This window comes from Quercus suber, unplaced genomic scaffold (assembly GCF_002906115.3).
Source record: "Quercus suber isolate HL8 unplaced genomic scaffold, Cork oak 2.0 scaffold_35, whole genome shotgun sequence".
Taxonomy (NCBI): domain Eukaryota; kingdom Viridiplantae; phylum Streptophyta; class Magnoliopsida; order Fagales; family Fagaceae; genus Quercus; species Quercus suber.
In genome coordinates, this window is record NW_027069500.1 from 640,744 (window position 1) to 668,368 (window position 27,625).

Genomic DNA, 27,625 nt, shown 5'->3' on the forward strand with positions numbered 1-27,625 from the left:
GCACTTGATAACAATTCTTTAAAGCTTTTCATTTGGCTCCATATTCAACATATCATTTGCATTTTGAGCAAAGAGATTCTCATTGATAGATAGATGCCTGAAATTTTTGATATTTCAATTAATGAATTAGCCTTTAGCTTTTTGGGCAACAAACATTTCAATTTGGTCACTTTCCCTTTCTCCTAGTCGAATACTAGTATGTGCGACAGGCTTTTGCAGTTCTATATCTCTTTTCATTTGGAGATTCACATTTAGAGAGCCCTTTTAAGCATAAAAAATAAAAGTGGGAAGATATATAGGCATGAGTCTATGCATGTCTCAAGATCAACAAAACCATTCACTAATTATTCATGACAAGGTTGAAGATCTATTTACAACAATCACATAGATTTCAAAATTTCTTCCACAATAATATGAGTGCATGAGATACAAGCTAAGCTCGTTAAATGCACAAAACCATTAGTACAAAGGTACAAGGCAAAACATGCTTTGAGACAAAACTCAACAAAGCCGATCAAACTTTTTGGATTTTCTACTTTTTATGTGTTTTTGGATTTTTGACACAAAAGTAGTAAAAGGTTGACCAAAACATAAAAAATGTAAAAAACATTTGAATCAAAGACAAAAACACACACAAAAGAACAACCTAAAAGCTAGCAAGAAGCACACAACTAAGCATAATCACAAACATGGGAAGTATTGATGCATGGACATGTTGTAATGCTTATGCATGAGTACCCTTCGTCACCCACACGTCACGTGCGTTTGGGGTGATATCCTTAACGGATTGGGTACGAGAATTAGGACTATCAAACCTTCGTGTGAAGCTTTCCAAGCAATTGGTGAAGGCACCGATCATCTTCATCACGTCCATTATTCCTTGATCACGGTTTTGACTTCTTGGTCGCTCATCACCCCAAGACCTCATGTCATTTCTTCTTCCTCATAACCGAGGTGCACTTGCTTTGTTGTCTGCTCTCAGCTTTTGACAATTAGGTCTGGTATGTCCTTGCAATCCGCAATAGTGCCAAACATATTCCGTTCTAGGACCCTGTTGCGATCTTGGAACTAATCTCCTTCAAGCTCCATATTTGGATTTTGATTGATTACGGGACTTATTTATCACCCATTGATCAGCCACATTCTTCTTCTTCTCAGCATTAATTTTCTCAAGACTGGACCTATACATAGTCGTCTCCTTAGCCGTCACAAACTTCACTTCTTTGGTGACCTTGGTGATGGAAATAAGTATGTACGCAGGAAAAAATTAACGGATCTACATCATTTGAAGTTGATAAAATGCGTTAAGTAAATTTCAGAATTAGAGAACAAGTGAGCATACCTTGAAGCGGTGAATTTCAAAACTCGAAGATTGAAGCACTTAGGAATACTTTTAATCTTCACTCCAATTCCACTAACGCCCAAGAAGTGTGGACTCTCAACTGGTTACAAAGGGATGATTAGAGAGTGACATACACTCACTTCCACACCATTACAATGTTGTTTTTCTTACTTAGAAAATTCTGTACGTTTTTCCCTTTATATCTAACCAATTATCTAATTGGGCTGGCCTTTTGGGCCTTTCCAATTGGGCTTAAGTGTGTGGCTTGGAGTGGGACCAAAAGGGATCAATAAGACACTAGCTCCAATGGGTTTTGGGCTTTTCTGTCAACTCTTGACAAGTCCAAAGTTACCATTGACTATATTTAATACCACTATATAAATATAGTTGCACTCTAGGTTTTATTTATAAATTATATCCCAAGACTTTATTATACATACAACCCCTTCATAAAATATTCGTAGTAATACAAAGTCATTAATGTAGACTGCCACTTTGTAAATTACTACATCTTAATCCTTGAGTACCCGGTTTAATCCTTTAATGTTATTCATTATATATTTATGAAATCCAATTCCATAAATATATACTTTAGTCTTACTAAAGTGGTTAGGCCTAACTCTCTGAATAACAAACTCATTAAACTTATCTCAAAGGAATACTTTATATCTCTGTTAAGAGACTATGAATTCCATATTGAGAATACATGTTCCATCAACACTAAATGTGGTTGCCACATACTGAGGTTTTGACCATTACTATAGATCTCACTCCTGATATATCAAAGCAACCCATACTTCATGATCAAGTCCATTATTCTCTCAGGATTAAGAGTTCATGCAAATACAAATCGTGAGATTTATTATTCATATGACAGTTATTAGGAAAATAATAAATCTCACAACGGTCCAGTTCAATATGTCTTAACTTTCTTAAACATATTAACACATCAACTAGAAATCTCCACTTCCATGATCAAGACAAATCATCGTGGTTGATATGTTATAGTCTTCGCAGATGAAATGCCCAATTTCATCACCGACTACGAACTATAATTTTGAGTTTACAAAGAACTTGTGATTTATATCTTCTGTGACTTTTCACATAAATCACATACTATGCATCTCATGGACCAAATGATAATGTCCTAATATTCATGTCCTAATATTCATGTTACCATTATTTCAGATAATAATAAAACAAATTCATTAAACACAATATTAAGTCATACATAATATCATACACAATGTCAAACTTAATATCATACATAGCATCAGACAATAGGATTTAAGGGCACTAATCCTAACAATCTCCCACTTGCCCTAAAGACTATTGTGCACTAATCTAACTCCCATTCTCTCCAAATGTGACTTGAAAGTCCTTTGAGGCAAAGCTTTAGTAAATGGATCTGATAGATTATTTGCACTTTCAATCTTTGCTACCACCACATCTCCACGAGTAACAATATCTCGAATGATATGGTACTTCCTCTCAATGTGCTTTCCTTTCTTATGATTCCTTGGATATTTAGATTGTGCAACTGCTCCACTGTTGTCACAAAACAATGTGATTGGAACTTGCTCCATTCTTATTACACCAAGGTCAGAAAGAAATTTCTTGAGCCATACAGCTTCCTTTGTTACCTCACAAGCAGCAACATATTCTGCTTCCATAGTAGAGTCTGCAATACAAGATTGCTTAATACTCCGCCAACTTATGGCCCCACCTCCCAAGGTGAAAACACATCCTAAAGTGGATTTTCTGAAATCTAAATCCGATTGAAAGTCTGAATTTGTATAGCCAATGGGAATCAAATCCTCACAACGGTAAATAAGCATATAATCTCTCGTTCTCTGTAGATACTTTAGAAATGCTTTACAGTTTGCCAGTGTTTTGGCCTTGGATTTGATTAATATCGACTGACCATGCCAACTGAATCACAAATATCTGATCTAGTACAAAGCGTGGCATACATGAGACTTCCTACTGCCGAAGCATAAGGAACTTGTCTCATCATATTTTCTTCATCTTGAGTCTTAGGCCTTTGGTCATCGGATAGAGGAACTCCATGTCTAAAAGGAAGTAATCCTTTCTTGGAGTTTTGCATGCTAAACCGTTCTAGAACCTTATCTATATATCCAGCTTGTGATAAGCCTAACATCTTATTCTTGTGATCTCGCCAAAGCTTGATCCCTAGAATAAAGTTAGCCTCACCCAAGTCCTTCATATCAAATTGGCTTGACAACTAAACCTTTACTGATGACATTACCCCTACATCATTTCCAATGAGTAGAATATCATCAACATAAAACACTAGGAACATTACTACTTTATCATAATGTCTTTTGTACACACATGGTTCATCAAGATTTTGCTCAAAACTAAATGACTTGATTGCTTAATCAAAGCTGATGTTCCATGACCTAGATGCTTGCTTAAGTCCATAAATAGACCTTTTTAACTTGCATACCATATGCTCTTGGTTCTTTGCTATGAAACCTTTCGGTTGCATCATATAGATTTCCTCTTCAAGATTGCCATTGAGAAAAGCAGTCTTGACATCCATTTGCCAAATCTCATAATCATAATGAGTAGCAACGGATAAGAGAATTCTGATAGATTTAAGCATTGCTACTGGAGAAAAGGTTTCATCATAATCAATACCTTCTTTTTGTGTATACCCTTTCGCCACTAGCCTTGCTTTAAAGGTTTCAACCTTTCCATCTATCCCTCTCTTCCTTTTGTAAACCCATTTGCAACCAACAGGTTTAATGCCGTTAGGCACCTCTACAAGATCCCAAACTTGATTGGAATACATGGAATCTAATTCAGATTTCATTGCTTGGACCCAATGATGTGCATCTATATCATTCATTGCCTCTTCATAGGTGTAGGGATCCGATTCAGCCTCTTCTGAGATAGCTTCATAAGTTTCTCCTAAACCTATGAATCTTATAAGAGGCCGAACAATTCTCCCACTACGACGAGGCACCTGTGTACTAGACATGTCATGAGTAGTATCTTGTGGTGTATCTAATATAGCCACATCATCCCTAGTTTCATCCATTGGTTGTTCATTTACAGGTTCATTCATTTCAGCCAACACAACTCTACTTTTAGGAGTAAAATTATTCATATAGTCATTTTCCAAGAATTTAGCATTTGTACTAACAAAAACGTTGTTATCTTTACGACTATAGAATAAATAACCCCTAGTTTCTTTTGGATAACCTACAAGCAAACACACTTCTGATTTTTATTCCAATTTATCAGTCTTCCCTTTTAACACATGTGCAGGACAACCCCAAATGTGGAGATATTTCATACTAGGCTTAAGCCCATTCCACAATTCTATGGGTGTTTTGGGAACAAATTTTGATGGGACTAAATTCAAAAGATGTATTGCTGTATTTAAGGCATAATCCCAAAAAGAAAACGGTAAAGTTGAGTAACTCATCATGGACCGAACCATTTCTAAAAGAGTCCTATTCCTTCTTTCTACTACACCATTCTGTTAAGGAGTTCTAGGTGCAGCCAATTGGGATACAATCCCATTTTGAGTTAAGTAATCCTTAAAAACCCCAAGAAGGTATTCACCACCACGATCAGATCGAATGACTTTTATGCGTTTATCCAATTGATTCTATACTTCAGCCCTAAACTCTTTGAACTTTTCAAAGGCTTCGAACTTCCGTCTCATTAGGTACACATAACCATATCTTGAGTAATCATCAGTAAAAGTGATGAAATACTCATAACCTCCTTTTGCTTGGATTGACATAGGACCACATACATCAGAATGCACTAGCTCTAGCAAATCTTGAGCTCTTCTACCTTTTGCTTTAAAAGATCGTTTGGTCATTTTACCTTCCAAACAAGATTCACAAACTGGAAATTCATCAAAGTCCATGGGCTCTAAGAGTCCATCTTTGATCAGTCTTTGAATCCTATTTAAATTAATATGACCCAAACGCAAATGCCAAAGATATGCATCACTAGTAGAAGGAAACTTTCTCTTTAATGATTTTACATGAGAGTTATTATCTAATTCAAAATTATATAATTCATGCTTATCAGGAGTTAAAATATAAAGACCATCCACAATATTGCCAGAACAGATAAACACTTTATCCTTCTTTATTACAACATTGTCTTTTAGGATAACACAATATCCATGTTTACCTAAGTAGCAGAAATTAAATTCCCACGAATATTAGGTACATATAAATAGTCTTCTAATATTAGAACTCTAGATTTAAAACATAAATTAAACACTCCAACAGCTACAACCGGAATCCTGCTCCCATCAGCCAAAGTAAGAAACAACTCCCCTTCTTTAAGCTTTCTAGTCTCCTAGAACCCCTGCAAGGAATTGTAGATATGATTAGTACAACCTAAATCCACACACCAGGAATCCGTGGGATTCTATACCAAACATATTTCAAGAAGGAATGTATTAATCATACCTTTATTCTTGGCAGCCTTGAATATTGGACAATTTCTCTTCCAATGCCCTTTCTCACCACAACGGAAACACTTTTCTTTGATCTTCTTTCCTTTATCAGCAACCCCTAAGGAAATTTGTTTACCCTCTTACTTGGTGAAGTTCTTCTTCTTCTTCTTCTTCTTCTTACCCTTGCCTTTCGACTTAGGTTAAGAAGTAGAAGCTTCACCAACATTGGCTTCAACATTGGAAGTACCAAGAATGTCTTCAACCGCTACCAATTCCTTCATTAATTCAAACAATGTATAAATCTTTTTGTTCATATTATAGTTAAGTTTGAATTCCTTGAATGATTCTGGTAACAGCTGGAGTATCATATCTACTTGGGATTCTCCATCAATATCGGCACCTAAAACTTCCAATGTATTCAGATTAGAGATCATTGTATGACAATGCTCCCTCACTGAAGTACCTTCAGCCATTTTAGTATTATAAATTTGCCTCAAGGTCTCTTGCCTTGCAAAACGGCCTTGCTCACCAAACATCTCCTTCAGATTTAGCATGATGTCTGAAGCGAGTTCTACATCCTGCATTTGATGCTGTAGAACATTTGAAATAGATGTCAGGATGTAGCACTTGGCCATCTCATTAGATTTCTACCAACGATCATATTGTTGTTTTTCCTCAGGAGGAGCATCTAATGAAGGAAAGCTGGGACATGGTTTAGTAAGAACATACTTATGCTCTTCAGCAGTAAGAACTATGTCCAAATTTCTTTTCCAGTCAACATAGTGGGATCCAGTCAATTTGTTTTGATTAAGAATAGTAACAAGTGGGCTAAATGATGCCATGTTCTAAATCTAAAAACAATAAACATGAATATAATCAACAAATTGGACATTATCTATTTAGCATATAAACATATAGTATGGAACCTAATAAAATTATAATATAATATTTGCAACAACAACCCAATCCCGCAATTAATATTCCTCGGAAGCGAGGTCATACCAATCACTATGATTAGGCGAGCAACATTCTCATTATTAATGCTATCATGGTAACTCTTACCAAACAAAAATAATTTGTCGTTTTCCCTTCAGCCTCTAAGTAATAATGACATAGCTCTGAAGGGAGGTTAAAATTACACTTAGTCTGTGTACACCATTGCCTAGAATCAATGTGAATCACCAAGTAACTCCACGGAAGCGTGGTCGTTCTCAATGTTAAAACACATTTCATCTATCTTTAAGAAGTTTAACTTGTAGTACCATGAATCAAACACCCTCCGAAGGGAGCAAGGCTATACGCCAAGGCGAGGTGCTTAATCATACTACTTTAAACTGAAAATGGAGGCCATGAGATGCAACCCTTGTATCTCTCTCCCACTAGATGTTTTAAAGAAAAGGTTTTTAATTCTAAAACATGCATAATCTAATTACACATAGTCTTAGTACTTTTACATGTGAAAACACTTAGAAAAATTTCTAATTTTATTTCTTTCGATCGATAGAATATGCCCCTTGATTGATCGAAAAAATTAAAAAATTCGAACTTGACCTTCTGACTTGTTCGATTGATACTCGATTGACTTTCAATCGATCGAAAAACAGATTCGATCGATCGACCAGCAATCAAAAATCAATCTATTTGAAAAGTCTGATCACTGTTTCACTCGATCGATGGAATGTGATTTTCGATCAATCGAAAATCGCGAAACTCAAATTTCTAGAAATTTTCTAAGACAGTTTTCTTCGTGTTTTCTTGAACAAACAACTTTCAAACGAACATGATGGTCAAAGAATGATATCAAAACTGAAATTCATTGATGCTAAAGTCTTAAAGATCAATTTAACATACTTAAATTCAAATTTAAACAATATCTGTTTTTATCAAATCATAGTTTCATCAATCATGCAGAAAATTAAATGCACTCTAGGTCCAATGGGCTTGGAGTGGGACTAAAAGGGACCAATAAGACACTAGCTCCAATGGGCTTTGGGCTTTTCTGTCAACTGTTGATAGGTCCAAAGTTACCATTAACTATATTTAATACCACTATATAAATATAGTTGCACTCTAGGTCTTATCTATAACTTATATCTCAAAACTTTATTATACATACAACCCCTTCATAAAATATTCGTAGTAATACAAAGTCATTAATGTAGACTGCCACTTTGTAAATTACTACATCTTAATCCTTGAGTACCCGGTTTAATCCTTTAATGTTATTCATTATATATTTATGAAATCCAATTCCATAAATATATACTTTAGTCTTACTAAAGTGGTTAGGCCTAACTTTCTGTCATTAAACTTATCTTAAAGGAATACTTTATATCTCCGTTAAGAGACTATGAATTCCATATTGAGAATACATGTTCCATCAACACTAAATGTGGCTGCCCAACATACTAAGGTTTTGACCATTACTATAGATCTCACTCCTGATATATCAAAGCAACCTACACTTTATGATCAAGTCCATTATTCTCTCAGGATTAAGAGTTCATGCAAATACAAGTCATGAGATTTATTATTCATATGACAGTCATTAGAAAAATAATAAATCTCACAGTGGTCCAGTTTAATATGTCTTAACTCTTAAAACATATTAACACATCAACCAGAAGTCTCCACTTCCATGATCAAGACAAATCATCATGGTTGATATGTTATAGTCTTCGTAGATGAAATGCCCAATTTCATCACCGACTACGAACTATAATTCTGTGTTTACAAAGAACTTGTGATTTATATCTTCTATGATTTTTCACATAAATCACATACTATGCATCTCATGGACCAAATGATAATGTCCTAATATTCATGTCCTAATATTCATGTTACTATTATTTCAGATAATAATAAAACAAATTCATTAAACACAATATTAAGTCATACATAATGTCATACACAATGTCAAACTTAATATAATACATAGTATCATACAATAGAATTTAAGAGCACTAATCCTAACACTTGGCTGACGAGCTACTTCCTCCAGTGTATCCTAAACCGAACTTGTCTGAGGCATGTTTCTAAGATGAAATAACATCGTCCAGTTTCCTAGAGGAGACTCTATCTACCTTGGCATGAGCTTGCACTACCTTTTGCTCAAGAAACCTCACTTTTGTGTAAGCTTCTGATAGCTCACCATTAAGTGCTTCAATCTTACACTTTGCCTCCTTATATCATACCAGCAGACTTTTGTAGTCTTCCTCGGCTCTCTTCACCTTCTTCACAGCCGTCTTTGCTACCTTGGTATACTTACCTGATTTCTCAAGAAGCAAGGCGTAATTCTTTTGAAGACTAGATGTATCTTCTTATTCTTCAACCTCTGATTCTTCAATAATCCCAATGGACTCCAAATCAGAATATTCGCCAAGTTCCTTCACAAGTGAACCCAAATCATCTGATGACTCCCCATGTGCAATGGTCATGAATGCGGAGTAGTTTCCTTCTTCGTCATAACTCTCTTCAAAATCAAAACTCGAAGAGTCTATATCACTTAGCGTTGTGGCATACGTCTTGCCTTTTCCTCTCAAGAAATTTGGACACTCCTTCTTGAGATGCCCATAGTCATTGCATTCAAAACACACAATGTCTGAAGGAGATTGAAAATCCTTCCCTTCTTTCCTCGGAAACTCTTTCCTATCACTTCTTGAAGATGAAAATTTTCCTCTATTGAATGGTTTCCCACTGTTCTTCATCTTCAAAAATTTGTGGAAGTTTTTCGCAAGATATGCTACTTCCTTCTCCATTCCATCTTCTTCGGAAGGATCATCCATTCTTTCGGTGATGGTTTTAAGAGCAAGCGATTTACTCGTCTTGTAGGAAGGCAGTCCAATCTCATATGTTTGGAGAGACCCAATCAGCTCCTGAATTTTGATCTCATCCATGTCTTTACTCTCTTTTATGGCTGTGACTTTTGTTCTAAAAGGCAAGGACCTCAAGATTTTTCTCACCACCTTAGTATCTTCAATCTTCTCACCAAGATTGAGCTTAGCAATAACAATTTCGTTGAGCTTCCTATAGAATGAATCAAACGATTCATCTTCACCCTTCTTGAGCTCTTCAAACTTGGTGGTAAGCATTTGGAGCTTTGTGTTCTTCACCTTCTTAGTCCCCTCATATGTAGTCTCCAAAATCTCCCAAGCTTCCTTGGCTACCGTCATATGAAAGATTTTGTGGAATTCATCAGGAGACACACCACAAAAAATTAGCATTTAATGCTTTACTATTAGCATTGGCTGCTGCAAGAGCTGCTTTATCCCAAGTGGACTTAGGATCCGTCAACTTAGTCTAACCTATCTCAACCGTATCCGAAATGGTATCATCTATAGAGCATAAAAATGCTCTCATTCTGACTTTTCAGAAAGCATAATTGTTCCCATCAAAAAATGGTGGAACATTGAGCGATTGAGACCGGTCCATCTCAAATAAGGTCAAGGATCACACTCAAGTATTTAAACCACAGCGAGTGCACTTGCTCTGATACCAATTGAAAGTTCAAAATGTGTATAAAACACCCTTGAACGTTTGGACCCCAAATTATAAAATATCAATTCAAACTTATAATCAAACAATTAATATGCGAAACATAAATATAAGTCAATCACAAAATTGATAACTAATCTAAGCCAAATATAAACACATCCACAGCAGTAAATATAAGGCAAAGATAAAGGAAGGAAGATGCAAACACACGAACAACACGCAATGTGTTAACGAAGAGGAAACTGAAGCCCTTGATGTAAAACCTCTCCGCTGCCCTCCGAGCGGTAAATAATCTACTAAAGAATATAGTTGGGATACATGAACAACAGAAGACCCTCCAAGCCTAATCTACCTAAGTACCTAAGCCCTCCAAGTTTCTTGCTCCAACGAAATTACGTAGAACCTATTTCTTCTTTAGCTTCCCAGATTCCGCTACTATACCATAGCATCAACCAATGTATATTGGTTCCTTCCAAACTACTTCCCTTAGCACCAAATGAACCTTCTCACAGACGTGGGTGTGGTGAGATAAGGATTTGGTCAATGACCTCTCAAGGATGTGACAATGGAGAGGAAGAGAGTAGAGGAATTTGTAGAGTCTCTAAGGTAAAGATTGGGGATGAGGTAATCTTGTTTTTCTCTAGGGTTTATCTCATAAAATTCTCTCTAGAAGCTCTCTTAAAATCGTGGGTATAAGGGTCTATATATAGTGGGGTGAGAAAGGAATACGAAGAGACAGTTTTTGCCAAACAGGGTAAATTGGCGACTTGGTCTCGCGGCTTGTCCAAGTCATGAGTTCAAGTTGCAATGTAACGGCCTAACCAGCCTAGGACTTTTGTCCTGTAGTGCGACAGCTGACGCGACCCTTCAGCTTCCTTGTGTGCATCTCACGTGCCTGCATTTGGCGACTTGTAGCCGCGAGCCACCTGCGAGTCCTAGCCGCGAAGCACTGCTTCTTTGCACATACTTGAACTTTTCTTCACATCTTCTCACACACTACCCTTACAATAATCCCACCTAAATATAGGGTTATTAAGTGCTCAATTACAAGCAAATTGGCACGGAATAAATCCAACAAGATGGTTGATAAATTTCAACCTTACATAAATCATGTTGAGTACCCAATTTGACAAAGTGTATCCATGTTATGTGTGAAAACAATAAGAGATATGACTGCAAAACTGCAAGATGGATAAAAAAAATAATAAAAAAAATTTTAAAAAAAAATGCAATGTATGTGAATCCTGAACATAAATGATGCATGAAAAAATTTGGTCAACAACTTAAAGACTGAAAATTTTTCAATTTCGATCGGTCGAGTATCAATCAGATACCAATCGAGTCAGGCAGAAGCTAAACTTGAAAAATCTGTAAATTTTCAATTGATCGAAAAGCAAATTCGATCGATCAAAATTCTGGAAAACTGAATTTTTTAAAAAAAACCAGAAATTTTCTGTAGAATCAATTTTCAAAAAAAATTTCATGACATGTAATGCGTGAGAATGATTCCAAAAATTTTCAAAAACATGAGTTTGCAACCCAGAACTTCAAAACAAGGTTTTTAATTATCAAAAACACAATTTTTACCAACCCATAAACATATTTTGCATCAAACACAATGGAAAATATAATCTTGGATGGCCAAACTAGATTCACACACAATTTTATGTACAAAGCTTAGCAAAGAATAACTTGTGAAGTGTGAGCAACTAGTAAAAACATGAGATACATGTGAGGTGATATGTAAATAGTAATCAATCACAATTTCTACAAAATTCATCACATAAGTTTGAAAGTGATTATCACCTAAAGAGTTACATCATATAACTCTCACATCTCCTAGAATACACGCTTGCAATCATGTAAGTTTTATAATTTGACTCATAATGTACACACCAATTTTATTTCAATTTGAATTTATTTTATCCCAATAGTTTACACACCAATTTTATTATTTAAATCGAGCTACACCTTATGTTCTTTTTGTGCATGTGCTACACTTTTTCGAGCACACAATCTTATTATATACACTGAGGTGTTCATGATTGGCTAGTAAAGAGTGGTGAGATGGTTATTTATGCCTTTCTCATTAAGTTCAAGTCCAACATTCAAAGACATGTGACTTCAAGATCAAGATCAAGTGATCAAAAACTATAAACAACTCCTACACAACATGCACTACAAAGCTCAAACTAGTAAAGTGCAATAAAATAAACTCATCCAAGCTACACAAGGTACATAAACATGTTATATAAAGATAATATGGCCAACCTTGATTTCAAATCCAAGAAAAATAATGTAAGACACATTTTTCTTTTCTTTTCCCCTTCTTTTTGTTTTGTTTTTTTTTTTTTTTTTTTTTTTTTTGAAAAAATAACAAAAACAACCTAGTATGAAATGCATGAATGTTATGCAATGCAAATCCTAAAAACAAAGAATAAATAAATAAATAACAAAGAAGAATGGTCACAAAGAATAGAGAGATGAAGTACAAGGACCATGTCAAAAAGACTCAACTAGATCGAGCCTTTTACATCCAAAACTTTTTAGATACAACTATTGCATTGGAGTTATTATTCATATTAGAATGCTTAGCAACTCCAGGATTGGAATAAAGGTTTAAAGCCTGTACCAATTCACCAATAAGTACCATAGGATCTTGTGCTTGAGACACAGGTACTTTTGACTTATTTGCTCGCATAGCAACTTGCAACTTCAAACAGTTTAGACAAATATACCCAGACTTTCCACAAAAATGACAAATCCATGCAGGTCTATCATGCAACTTATCCTTAGAAGGGTTAGGAGTCTTAGGTTTAGAATCTTTGAGATTAACCCTAATCTTCCTAGGATGAGTAACTTCTACTGGTTTGACAATCTCACACACGGGAGGCTCAGAAGAAAAAACAAAGTTTGTGAAATGATTCTTAGGCACAGAGATGCTATCTTTAAAACTTAGATCAGTTTTGTCTAAGAGAGACTTCTAAATACTAAGCATGTGTTCAAGTTTAGAACTAGCAAGCCTATTTGTTTGTTCTCTAGCAACAGATATTTCAAGTTCTAAATTCTTAACTTTATCAAGCAACAACTTGTTCTCAGTCTTCACATTATCAAGCAATTCATTAGCATTAAACAATTTCAAGAGCAAATTTTTCTTATCAAGTTCAAGAGAAGCAATTTTCTGTAAGCCTAAATCAACATTTATAGCATCCTTTGCAGCAACTTTGCAAAACTTATTATAGGCTTCTTGCAAATTAGCATTCTCAAGGAGTTCCCCATTAAAAGGGTTCTCATCAACTACAACACTTTCATTAGCTACAATAGCAGCTGTGAAAGTAATGAAGTTTCCATTCTCATCACTACTAGACTTATGGTCAAAATTTTCATCATCACTAAAGGTTACAGCCATAGTTTTACCCTTTGATCTCAAGAATGTAGGACATTCTGATTTCACATGACCATACCCTTGACATCTAAAACATTATTGACCCATAGAATTATTAGAGGTTTGACCTACTTTTTCTTTAGGTTTTTCAGTATTGTTCACTTTAGTGGGATCATTTCTCCTAAAATTTCTGGATTCAACATTGTTTTTACCTCTTGCACTTCCGTTAATCTCTGTAGCAGAGAGTTCATCATTAAATTCATTCCCATCAACTGACTTAAGAGCCATTGATTTGGATTTATTTGTTTTGGGTAGATCTAACTCATAGGATTGGAGAGATCCTAAAAGTTCATTAACAGGGATGGAGTCCACATCCTTACTTTCAAGTTATGGCAATCACTTTGGGTCTATAAGTCCTCAGTCAAAGATCTAAGTATCTTCCTAACAATCATAGGTTGATCATAGATTTCACCCAAATTGTAAGCAGAGTTAACAATATCATTTAGTTTAGCATAGAATTCATCAAAATATTCATCATCAAACATTCTAATACTTTCAAACCTAGTAATTAACTACTGCAGTTTGTTAATCTTAACTATCTTTGTGCCTTTATGCATAGTTTGGAAAATATTCTAACCAGTATGAGCAACCTCAACATTTGAGATCCTCTTGAATTCCCCCATAAAAACAGCATTAAAAATTGCATTCATGGCTTTGCTATTAAAAGCGGCTGCTTCTTTCTAAGAAGTTTGCCACTCACTAACTAGAGTAATGGGCTTCTCCCATCTGTATTCAATGAAATTCCAAACTCTCTCATCTATAGATTTCAAGAATGCTTTATCCTTACTTTCCAGTAGGTATAGTTATTTCCATCAAAGTGAGGTGAGATCACAAGAGAGTAACAGTGTTCCATGACAACTGGGGTCAAGGATCAACTCTTAGATCAAAAGATCTAAATACTAGAGCTAATCTACTCTAATACCACTTGTACGTTTTTAGACCCCTTAAACACAAACAAATTGACCTAGTTATTTAATCAAGTGATTAACTTAGATAAATTATTCAAATCTAGGTTAACACAAGTAAATCATATCATTGAAACAGTGCGGAAAATAAAGAACACAACGATATGATAACCCAGGAAAACTAAACCGGTAAAAAACCTGGGGAGGATTTAACCTAGCTATCCTCAAGGTAAAACAGATCAACTATGAAAGAGTTGAAATTTTACAATAGTAACTTAGACCACTAACATCCTATTGCTACCTCGAGTAGAAAACTTACTACCACAACCATGTGATAGCTCCGAGTCCACAGACTATTTCTTTCTTGGATACACAGCAACCACAAGTACTCCCACTTGTGTTTTTCTTTAAACTCTTTATGTAGCAACTGAAACGATCACCAAGCTCTTGACATCAATCTTGATCTTGATAACCCTAAGTATGTATGAAGGCAAATACCTCTAGATCTCACAAGAGATTCATACAAACAGCATAAACAACAACAATAAAACGTGGCTAAGATTTTTCCTTTTATACTTAAGGCAAAACATAAAACTCTACACGTCATATGGGCTTGGGCTAAGTAGGAAAATTCTGCAAAAAAAACAATTTACACGAGTTTCGATCGATCGAGTCTAATCATCGATCGATTGAGCCTAATCATCGATCGATTGAGCCTTGCAGAAAGTGAATAGTAATTTTCTGTAATTACTCAATACCAACTTCACAATAAACATACTATGAGCAACCTAATTCTAGACTCTAAGTTTTGATAATGGTTTGCCAACATTACACATTGAAGTTCTAATACATTTAGATCCCTCCTTAGAACCTAATAGGCATGACTAGATGACTTTGACCATCTAATTTGCTGTATTCTCTTAAACTTAGGAAACATAGGCAGTGCCAGTACATAAACAAAAAATTAAAAAAATTAAAATTAAAATCACAGGTACTATGTAAAAAGTATGCACATATCCACCCAAAATTCCCTAATACACGGGGCATATATTGGATTTTATGCTATCAGTTGCAAGGAATAGAATCACTGAGCATGGTTGCCTGATGGGACTCTCTAATTCTTCATACCTTATGATATATGAATAGATATTTTGCCTATATTGGGTGGCCTGCTTGATGATCTCATAATTCTGACTGTCCTAGTTAACAATCATCAAATACAAATTATGACAATCACATCTCCAATAGTAGATAGGAATCTAAAATGTTTAAACCAGACGCTTTGCTTTGTTTAAGTGACTAGGATTTCTTTTTTAAGCATCCATATGAATGTCTAGACTAATTTGCTAGTTTTTTAAGAAACCAATTTGTTAATATTATATGTGAAATGTTAGGCTATTTGAGTGGTTAGTGTACCGATACTCTATAATATTGAACTGCATAAGCATGATAATCATCTTCTACCAAAATTTGTTTGAATTTTTTGTTTCCTTGCTTGACATGTTGACTCTGCAATGCTTAATTAGCAAATCCAAACCCTAGGCTGAATTAACTTTGCATGTGGTCTGAATAGCAAAGTTATGATTGGAGCAATATCCACTTTCACAACGGTGCACCATTGACACCATTTTATTATGCTCTAATCACAACTCATCAATAGTTTATGAAAAAAAAAATTGTGAAAACTTTTGGTCCTAGACTTATTGGCCTAAGATGGGCCTAGCTATGCAAATTCTTAACCCTGCCTCTCCTATGGATTCTGCTCCAAGAATCACAAATTGCAACTGTTTTTTTTTTTTTTAGAGAAGAAAATAAAGCTGTCTTGTTTAAACATTGAGAGGTAAGGCTTTGTCACTATGTCTGATGGTATTAGATTAAGCACCAAAAGGTCCCCAACTTTCTACAAGATTAATGAGCCTTAAAGTAATAGAAATATAGAATGGGATGGGGTTTGGAAAATGAGTTGAAAGGATTTTTTTTCTTTCGGTCGTTTGAAAAGATAATAAATTAATTGGAGTTTGTCTTTTATCAGATGATCTAAAGCCAGCAAAAAAAGTTGCCATATTTTTTAAAATGATCTTGAAATGATCATAAACCCGAAACCTTCTACATCAATCTAAAACACCCAGATTCTATACTTCAACATATTTGGAATAAAAAACATTTCTAAAATAATGACTAGCAAAATCAGAAACCCAACATCATATAAAAATAATAATAAAAAAACAAAGTTTGCCCAGACAATTTTACTTCTACCACATAAAATCACAAACAAATAGCACTAAGAAAACAGAAAGTTTCAAACACCAATGGAGAGAGAGAAAGAATCATTACTTGTGATAGATGTGGTGTCACACCCCGAACCCAACCATAAAAATACGCACGTGACAATTGCCGCACGCTTATAAAGTAAGCACCCTACAAGTGTGCAAAGCATTCTTAACAACTAAAATTTATCCTTAAAAATTAAATCAAATCAATCCAAAATACCTCAACAAATTCTTTATGAATAAATCTCCAATAATTTAATAGGAACTGAAAGTTCAAAAACGTGTAAAACACCTTTGAACGTTTTGACCCCCAATTACAAAATTACCAATTCAAGCTTTAAATCAAACAGTTAATGTGCGGAACATGATAACAAGCTTACAACAGAATTGATAAACAATCTAAGCCAAATATAAACACATCCACAGTAGTAAATATAAGGCAAAGATAAAGGAAGGAATGGTGCAAACACACGGACAACACACGATGTGTTATCGAAGAGGAAACCGAAGTCCTCAGTATAAAACCTCTCCGCCGTCCTCCAAGCGGTAAATAATCCACTAAAGAATGTAGTTGGGATACATGAACAGCAGAAGGCCCTCCAAGCCTAATCTACCCAAGTACCTAAGCCCTCCAAGCTTATTGCTCCAACGAGGTTACGCCGAACCTATTTCTTCTTTAGCTTCCCGGATTCCACTACTATATCATAGCATCAACCAATGTATATTGGTTCCTTCCAAACTGTTTCCCTTAGCACCAAATGAACCTTCTCACAGATGTGGGTGTGGTGAGATAAGGATTTAGTCAATGGCCTCTCAAGGATGTGACAATGAAGAGGAAGAGAGTAGAGGAATTTGTAGAGTCTCTAAGGTAAAGATTGGGGATGAGGCAATCTTGTTTTTCTCTAGGGTTTCTCTCACAAAAATTCTCTCTAGAATCTCTATCAATTCAGTGGGTATAAGGGTCTATATATAGTGGTATGTGTTTGGAATACGAAGAGTCAGTTTTTGCCAAACAGGGCTAATTTGCGGCTTGACTTCACGGTTTGTCCAGGTCGCGAGTTCAAGTCGCGACGTAATGGCCTAGGCAGCCTGGAACTTTTGTCCTATAGTGCGACAGCTGGCGCGACCCTTCAGCTTCCCTATGTGCATCTCACATGCCAGCATTTGGTGGCTTGCAAGCCGCGAGTTAGCCGCGAGTCTTAGCCGCAAAACTCTACCTTCTTGCACATACTTGAGCTTTTCTTCACATCTTCTCACACACTATCCTTACAATGATCCCACCTAAATACAGGGTTACTAAGTGCTTAACTTACAAGCAAATTGGCACGGAATAAAGCCAACAAGATGGTTGATAAACTTCAACCTTACAATCTCCCCCTTTGGCTATTCCGTGACAAAACCCTAAAACAAACTCTAAACTTAACGCGTGAGTTGGAGACAGTTGGAAAACTCACTCACACCTAACTCTAGAATCTGTGAAGCTTTAGAACCATAAGAACAAGAACTCCTGAAACATAACAACACAATCAGTTCATTGTATGTAGAAAAACTTGTAATGCAAATGGAGCAAGCATAATGTGATCAAGCACAATGGAGTAAAGCAATAAACCATGGCAAGACCAAAACATGCAATCATTATAACCAAGTGATCACAATGCTCATTCACACTTGGAATGAACATCCGGACATTCAAGTTGACTAACTCAAGGCAAATCACTTGAATGACCAACACTCAACCAATGCACAAAACAGAAAGTATGTGCATCTAGGAAAAATCCTACACAGTCACAAGAGTGACAGTACTTAAAAAGGAATGCATAGCATTAGGTTAGAAGTACTGATTTAACAAAGCACAAAGGCTACATAAAGCATGGCACAAACCACAAAGGCCTACAGGAATGTATAAACAAACCCTTAAAGCTTACATAAGCAACATGGGTACAAACCACAAAACAGAACAGAACATATGCTAAATAAACTTGAATAAACATCATCAATATAAACATAAACCAAACATTCAAGAGTTATGAGTTTAAACCAAACTTAAACCACAGTGTATCAAACCTATAATAACAGAAGTTATCCAAGCATAGTATCAAAATTATAAACAAAATAACATATAGTAATGAAACTCCCCCTCAAAGCAGGCACTCCCCCTCAAAAGCTGTCCCAAAAATTCTCCCCCGTTTTGACCGGAATGGCCAAAGGGTCACTGATTCTGGTTAGTGTGAATGCTGTCAAACTTGACTGAGAGTACATCTAGCTAGTCTTGCATTGCTATCATCCTTTCAGTATGCTGATTCTGAACTTCTCAAAGTCCATCAAGTCTTTCCAGGATGATCTAAAAAGCATCAAGAGGTACAGCTAATGAAGTAGAAGCCCTGCTCCTCTTGACTCTTCTTCTTGGTGTGGAAGATTGTCCTGCAGCCTCTACTTCAATTTCCATAGGATCCCCTTCTTCTTAAACATCCTCCTCTTCTTCTCCTGGAAGACGACTTTGGATCCTTGTGAGGGTAAATTTGTTAATGGCTGATAGAGGAGGCAAAGGACTGATATCTTGAGGATTGTAACACCCTTTTCTCTGAAAATCCTCATGAGAAGACTGGGAAATATCAGCTTGGGTCTAGAGGTGGATCTAGTCTCATCCACTATAGTACCAAAGATGTGAGAACTGATGCCAATGAATGTTTTCTCCTTAAGTTCCATAAGAAAGATAGCTCTGGCATTTGTCAGTGTAGTCATCTTCCTTATAGGATACAGGTTGTACATCATAATGATGGTCAAACACCTCATGTCTTTAGGAAAATCAGAAGTGTTAAGACATCTCTTTTCTATAACCCCACCAATTCTTTTCTGGACAGTTTCTAGAGAAAGCATTCTATCCTTGTAGTTAGTGAATTCATAATCCTCCAATCCTTCCAACCCTAAAACTTTATCAATATCACGTGCATCTAAGGTAAATTCCTTTCGTCTCACCCAACAACTCAACTCTTCCTCCCTTATCACTGCATTTGCATAGAATTCTCTAATTATAGGGTCACAAACAAGGGGAAGATCACTCATCAATTTTTCCCAACCTCTACCCTCAAAACACTCTGGAATGAATGTGTCCTTCAATTCCCTAAAATCTACAAATCTCTCCTGAATTATTGTTCCTTTTGAAAAGGAATCCCTATATCTCTCAAGGTGTTTAATAGACCTAAATAGGTTAGGGTCCATTTTCAGTCTCTTGTCAGATTTCTAAGCGGGAGTCTTCTTCTTTGTGGGAGTAGGAGGCATCTGTAAACATGCAAAAAAGGCCACAACAAAAGCAACAACACAATATGTAGAAGTGTACACATGTTAGTAACAGCATAGCTACAAATACAATAACAGAGAGTGTCAAGCCAACTCACAAGCCAAGAACAGTTAATAACCAGAGATTTGAAGAACAAATCAACCAAGATCATAGATGCAGACTGGAGCACTAAATGATAGAAAGGACAGTGTAAACCACTATCAGACAGATGAAGGCATGACAAAATGAGTATGACAAATGCAAGATAACCCCAAAGACAGCACCAAACTCATGATATGATGACCCAAAAAAAAAAATCTAAGCCATATAATCCAAAACTTCAAACAAACTGAAATGTCTTATTCTCATCCATAGTAAAACATAGAAACTCCCAAACTCATAAGCCTAATGAGAATAAAAAGTAACAAATAACACTACTCAGAACGAATACTAGAGTAATGAAGCAAAGACATGATATAAAACATATTCAGCAACAATAGAAAATAGCCTTAATCAAACAACCCTAAACTTCTGATAAAACCCTTGTTCGTACACTTCAAAACCCAATCCAACATCAAAACACATAGATTCAAGAATTTAACAGTAAAATCTTGAAATGTGAAGTGAAAACAAGAAAACCCATACCTTTTTCTTGGAATTTGATGCAAACATAATGTAAAAATGGAATGTTTTTCAGTGAGACACGAAGTGTTTGAGTGAGAGAAATGAAGAAGACAATGAACAGTCACTGAAATTTGAGGGAAAAACTGAAAAGTTTTTGAAAACTGACTTTAAAGCGCAAAACACACATTTTTCGAGACTGGAACAAGTCGCCAGGGTAAGCCGCGAAACACTGTGAAACAAAGATTCTTGAGAAATCTTATAAGTGTTTTTCACGACTGGAAGATCTACCCGTGAGGAAGTCGCGAGATGAGCCACGAAAATCTCTGTATGTCCCTCGCAACTGAACCTTCTACCCGCGATCAAGTCGCCACACTGAGCTGCGAAACAAGCAACAACTCAAATTTTGAAAAAAATTTCTAAGTCTTTTTCGCGACTGGGATGCTGACCCACCAATGACCCGCGAAAACTCTCGGAGTAAGTTTCACGACTGGAATATGCAACTGGACCTACCCGCGACCTAGTCGCCAAAACAGGGCAACACTGTTTTTGAAAATTATGACATTTTTGTTAAAAAATACTTTCCAAAAACAAACTAAAACACTCAAAAATATTTTTGTGTTTGATCAACAAAGATAGAGCTTGTGAAAACACATTTAATCAAGTACAATCACACAAATGAATATGGCATTCATTGAACATAGCCTTGTGTGTTGTGTGTGGATATCAAAAATGAGATAGTCCTTAGTCTAATGTGAAGCTTCAATGATCAATTTAATCAATACATACACAACTAGCACTAGATACTGTGACCTATCTCAATTGTAGAAACATGCATATATGACCTCCCACAAGCACTCGATAACAATTCTTTGAAAATTTTCATTTGGCTCCATATTTAACATATCATTTACATTTTTGAGCAAAGAGAGTCTCATTGAGATAGATGCCTGAAATTTTTTATATTTCAATTGATGAGTTAGCCTTTGGCTTTTTGGGCATCAAACATTTTATTTTGGTCGCTTTCCCTTTTTCCTAGTCGAATACTAGTGTGTGCGACAGGCTTTTGCAGCTCTATATCTCTTTTCATTTGGAGATTTACATTTAAAGAACTCTTTTAAGCATAAAAATAAAAGTGGGAAGATATATAGGCATAAGTCTATGCATGTCTCAAGATCAACAAAACCATTCACTAATTATTCATGACAAGGTTGAAGATCTATTTACAACAATCACATAGATTTCAGAATTTCTTCCACAATGATATGAGTGCATGAGAGACAAGCTAAACTCGTTAAATGCACAAAGCCATAAGTACAAAGGTACAAGGCAAAACATGTTTTAAGACAAAACTCAACAAGCCAATCAAACTTTTTGAATTTTCTACATTTTATGTGTTTTTGGATTTTTGACATAAAAGCAGAAAAAGGTTAATCAAAAGCATATCAAAAATGTAAAAACATTTGAACCAAGGACAAAAACACACACAAAATAACAACTTAAAAGCTAGCAAGAAGCACACAATCAAGCATAATCGCAAACATGGGAAGTATTGATGCATGGACATGTTGTAATGCTTATGCATGAGTACCCTTTGTCACCTACATGTCACGTGCGTTTGGGGTGATATCCTTGACGGATCGGTTACGAGAGTTGGGACTGTCAAACGTTCGTGTGAAGCTTTCCAGGCAATTGGTGAAGACACCGATCATCTTCATCACGTCTGTCATTCCTGGATCACGATTTTGACTTCTTGGTTGCTCACCACCCCAAGACCTCATGTCATTTCTTCTTCCTCGTAACCGAGGTGTACTTGCACTATTGTCTGCTCTCAGCTTTTGACAGTTGGGTCTGGTATGTCCTTGTAATCCGCAATAGTGACAAACATATTTCGTTCTCAGACCCTGTTGTGAACTTGGAACTGATCTCCCTTTAGCTCCATATCTGGATTCTGATTGACTACAGGACTTATTTATCACCTATTGACTAGCCACATTCTTCTTCTTCTCAGCCTTAATTTTCTCAGGACTGGACCTATCCACAGTTGTCTCCTTAGTCGTCACAAACTTCACTTCTTTGGTGACCTTGGCTGACGAGCTACTTCCTCCGGTGTATCCTAAACTGGACTTATCTGAGACATGTTTCTAAGATGAAATAACATCGTCCAGTTTCCTGGAGGAGACTCTATCTACCTTGGCATGAGCTTGCACTACCTCTTGCTCAAGAAACCTTACTTTTGTGTAAGCTTCTGATAGCTCACTATTAAGTACTTCAGTCTCACACTTTGTCTCCTTGTATCTTACTAGCAGACTTTCATAGTCTTCCTCGGCTCTCTTCATCTTTTTCACAGACGCCTTTGCTATCTTGGTATACTCACCTGATTTCTCAAGAAGCAAGGCGTAATTCTTTTGAAGACTAGATGTATTTTCTTATTCTTCAGCATCTGATTCTTCAACAATTTCAATGGACTCCAAATCAGAATATTTGCCAAGTTCCTTCACAAGTGAACCCAAATCATCTGATGACTCCCCATGTGCAATGGTCATGAATGCAGAGTAGTTTCCTTCTCCGTCATAACTCTCTTCAGAATCAGAACTCGAAGAGTCTATATCACTTAGCGTTGTGGCATACGCCTTGCCTTTCCCTCTCAAGAAATTTGGACACTCTTTCTTGAGATGCCCATGGCCATTGCATTCAAAACACACAATGTCTGAAGGAGATTGAAAATCGTTCCATTCTTTCCTTGCAAGCTCTTTCCTATCACCTCTTGAAAATGAAAATTTTCCTCCGTTGAATGGTTTCCCACTGTTCTTCATCTTCAGAAATTTGCGAAAATTTTTCGCAAGATATGCTACTTCCTTCTCCATTCCATCTTCTTCGGAAGGATCATCCATTCTTTCGGTGATGGTTTTAAGAGCAAGCGATTTACTAGTCTTGTGGGAAGGCAGTCCAAGCTCATATGTTTGGAGTGGCCCAATGTGCTCTTGGATCTTAATTTCATCCAAATCCTTGCTTTCCTCTATAGCTGTGACTTTTGCTCGAAAGCTTTCCGATAAGGATCTCAAAATTTTTCTCACCACCCTAGTATCCTCAATCTTCTCACCAAGATTGAGCTTAGCAATAACAATTTCATTGAGCTTCCCATAGAATGAATCAAACAATTCATCTTCACCCATCTTGAGCTCTTCAAACTTGGTGGTAAGCATTTAGAGCTTTGTGTCCTTCACTTTCTTAGTCCCCTCATATGTAGTCTCCAAAATCTCCCAAGCTTCCTTGGCTACCGTCATATGAGAGATCCTGTGGAATTCATCAGGAGACACACCACAAAAAATAGTATTTGAAAACTCGAAAATGTGTTGAAAACACAAGAGTTATTTAGACCCCCAATTAAAATTACGGCTTGATATATTTTACACAACTTTAATACAAAGTGCGGAATAGTGTAAAAGCGAGAGGATGAACAAGTAAGCTACTCTAATCTATAAACTAAGCAACACAGCAGTATAATGGAATTAAACAAGAGTAGGGAAGAAGGATGCAAACACAGAAAACACCGAGACGTGTTCTCGAAGAGGAAACTAAAGAACTCGGCGAAAAACCTCTCCACCGCCCTCCAAACGGAAATCGATCCACTAGACAATCAGTTGGGATACATGGGTTAGCAAGAGACCCTCTAAGCCTAATCTACCCGATGTACCTAAGCCCTCTAAGCTCCTACTCCAATAAGGCTTCTCGGAACCGTGTCTTGTCTAGCACCCCGAATCCCGCAACAAGCTCCATGTTGCATCTACCATTCCAGGCTTCTTCCAATGCTTCCCAGTAGCACTAAAACGTCACTCAACACTCTCAAAGGGTGTGGTAAGTGTTTGGGCTATCAACCTCTCAATGGTGTGGAAATGGAGAGGGAAAGGTTAAGGAGATACCACAAGCAATTGTATAAAGAAAGGTGGGGATGACAATCTCTAATTCCCAATGCGTTTGGTTAGGGTTTTCTCTCTGAAGCATTCCTCAACATTTATGGGTAATGAGGGTATATATAGGATAGGTGCAAAATGTGTGAGTCATTCAGTATAGGCTGGCAGAACAGCTTGTCTCGCGGGTGTCTCGCGAGAAGGCCTTACCCGCGAGATACTCGCGAGAGACAGCTGTCTCCACCTGGCCTGACTCTTCGCATTCCAGCACGTGCAGGGCCATGCTTCACTTCGCGGGAAGCTAGGTCGCAACATACCCGCGAGAATCCTTCAGCCTCCAAATTGCTTGAGTCTTCACACACTCTCTATCACATAACCCTTACAACAAATCCCACAACAAATACAAGGTATAAACGATTGAAAATAATTACAATCAAATTTGGCACAGAATAAAAGCCAACAAAATACATAGTTGTAAATAACAACTTTACAGTATTTAACACTTTACTGTTAGCATTGGCTGCCGCAAAAGCTGCCTTATCCCAGGTGAATTTTTCAGCCTCCGGCCTGGTCCAACCTATTTCAACCGTATCCTACACGGTGTCATCAATAGATCATAGGAATGCCCTCATTCTAACTTTCCAGAAGGTATAATTGTTACCATCAAAAAATTGTGAAACATTTAAGGATTGAGACCTATCCATCTCAAAAAGGGTCAAGGATCACACTCAGGTATTTAAACCACAATAGGTGTACCCGCTCTGACACCAATTGAAAGTTCAAAAACGTGTAAAACACCTTTGAACGTTTGGACCCCTAATTACAAAATTACCAATTCAAGCTTTATATCAAACAGTGAATGTGCGGAACATGATAACAAGCTTACAATAGAATTGATAAACAATCTAAGCCAAATATAAACACATCCACAGCAGTAAATATAAGGCAAAGATAAAGAAATGAAGGATGCAAACACACAGAAAACACACGATGTGTTATCAAAGAGGAAACCGAAGTCCTCAGCGTAAAACCTCTCCGCCGCCCTCCAAACGGTAAATAATCCACTAAAGAATGTAGTTGGGATACATGAACAGCAGAAGACCCTCCAAGCCTAATCTACCCAAGTACCTAAGCCCTCCAAGCTTCTTACTCCAACGAGGTTACGCCGAACCTATTTCTTCTTTAGCTTCCTGGATTCCGCTACTATACCATAGCATCAACCAATGTATATTGATTTCTTCCAAACTGGTTCCCTTAGCACCAAATGAACCTTCTCACAGATGTGGGTGTGGTGAGATAAGGATTTGGTCAATGGCCTTTCAAGGATGTGACAATGGAGAGGAAGAAAGTAGAGGAATTTGTAAAGTCTCTAAGGTAAAGATTGGGAATGAGACAATCTTGTTTTTCTCTAGGGTTTCTCTCACAAAAATTCTCTCTAGAAGCTCTATCAATTTAGTAGGTATAAGGGTCTGTATATAGTAGTGTATGTTTAGAATATGAAGAGTCAGTTTTTGCCAAACAGGGCTTATTGGCAGCTTGACTTCGCGGCTTGTCCAAGTCGCGAGTTCAAGTCACGACGTAACGGCATGGCCAACCTGAAACTTTTGTCTTGTAGTGCGACAGCTAGCGCGACCCTTCAGCTTCCTTGTGTGCATCTCACGTGCCAGCATTTGGCGACTTACAAGCCGCGAGTTAGCCGTGAGTGTTGGTTAAATCTGGTTTTGTATCTCATACAAAACACATAGCGGAAGCAATAAATAAAGATCTATTTCATTCATGATTGATAACTTGCATTATGTAAATTTCAGAATTAGCGTACCTTGGTGCGGTGAAATTCAAAAACAAAAGATTATAAGTCCTTGGGAACACTTTCAATCTTCACTCCAATTCCACTTTACGCCCAAGAAGTGTGGTCTCTCAATCAATTTACAAGGGAGAATAATTGAGTGGTTTCACTCGCACATACACACCACTTCACAATGGTGTCTCTCTTTTTCTCTAATAAAAATTTTGTATGTCTCTCCCTTTATATATAACTGATTATCTAATTGGGCCGGCCTATTGGGCCTTTCCAATTGGGATTTAATGTGTGGCTTGGAGTGAGACCAAAAGGACCAATAAGACACTAGCTCCAATGGGCCTTGGGCTTTTCTGTCAACTCTTGACAAGTCCAAAGTTACCATTAATTATATTTAATACCACTATACAAATATAATTGCACTCTAGGCCTTATTAATAAATTATATCCCAAAACTTTATTATACATGCAACCCCTTCATAAAATATTCGTAGTAATTCAAAGTCATAAATACAGACTGTCACTTTGAAGATTACTATGTCTTAATCCTTAAGTACCCGGTTTAATTCTTTTTAAATTATTCATTATATATTTATGAAATCCAATTTCATAAATATATACTTTAGTAATTTCTTACCAAAGTGGTTAGGCCTAACTCTCTGAATAACTAAACCCATTAAACTTATCTCAATGGAATATTTTAAATCTCTGTTAAGAGACTATGAATTCCATCTTGAGAATATATGTTCCATCAACACGAAATGTGGCTGCCCAACATACTGAGGTTTTGACCGTTACTTTAGATCTCACTCCTGATATATCAAAGCAACCTACACTTCATGATTAGGTCCATTATTCTCTCAGGATTAAGAGTTCATGATTGAGAATATATGTTCCATCAACACGAAATGTGGCTGCCCAACATACTGAGGTTTTGACCGTTACTTTAGATCTCACTCCTGATATATCAAAGCAACCTACACTTCATGATTAGGTCCATTATTCTCTCAGGATTAAGAGTTCATGCAAATATAAGTCGTAAGATTTATTATTCAATTGACAGTCGTTAGGAGAATAATAAATCTCACAGCGGTCCAGTTCAATATGTC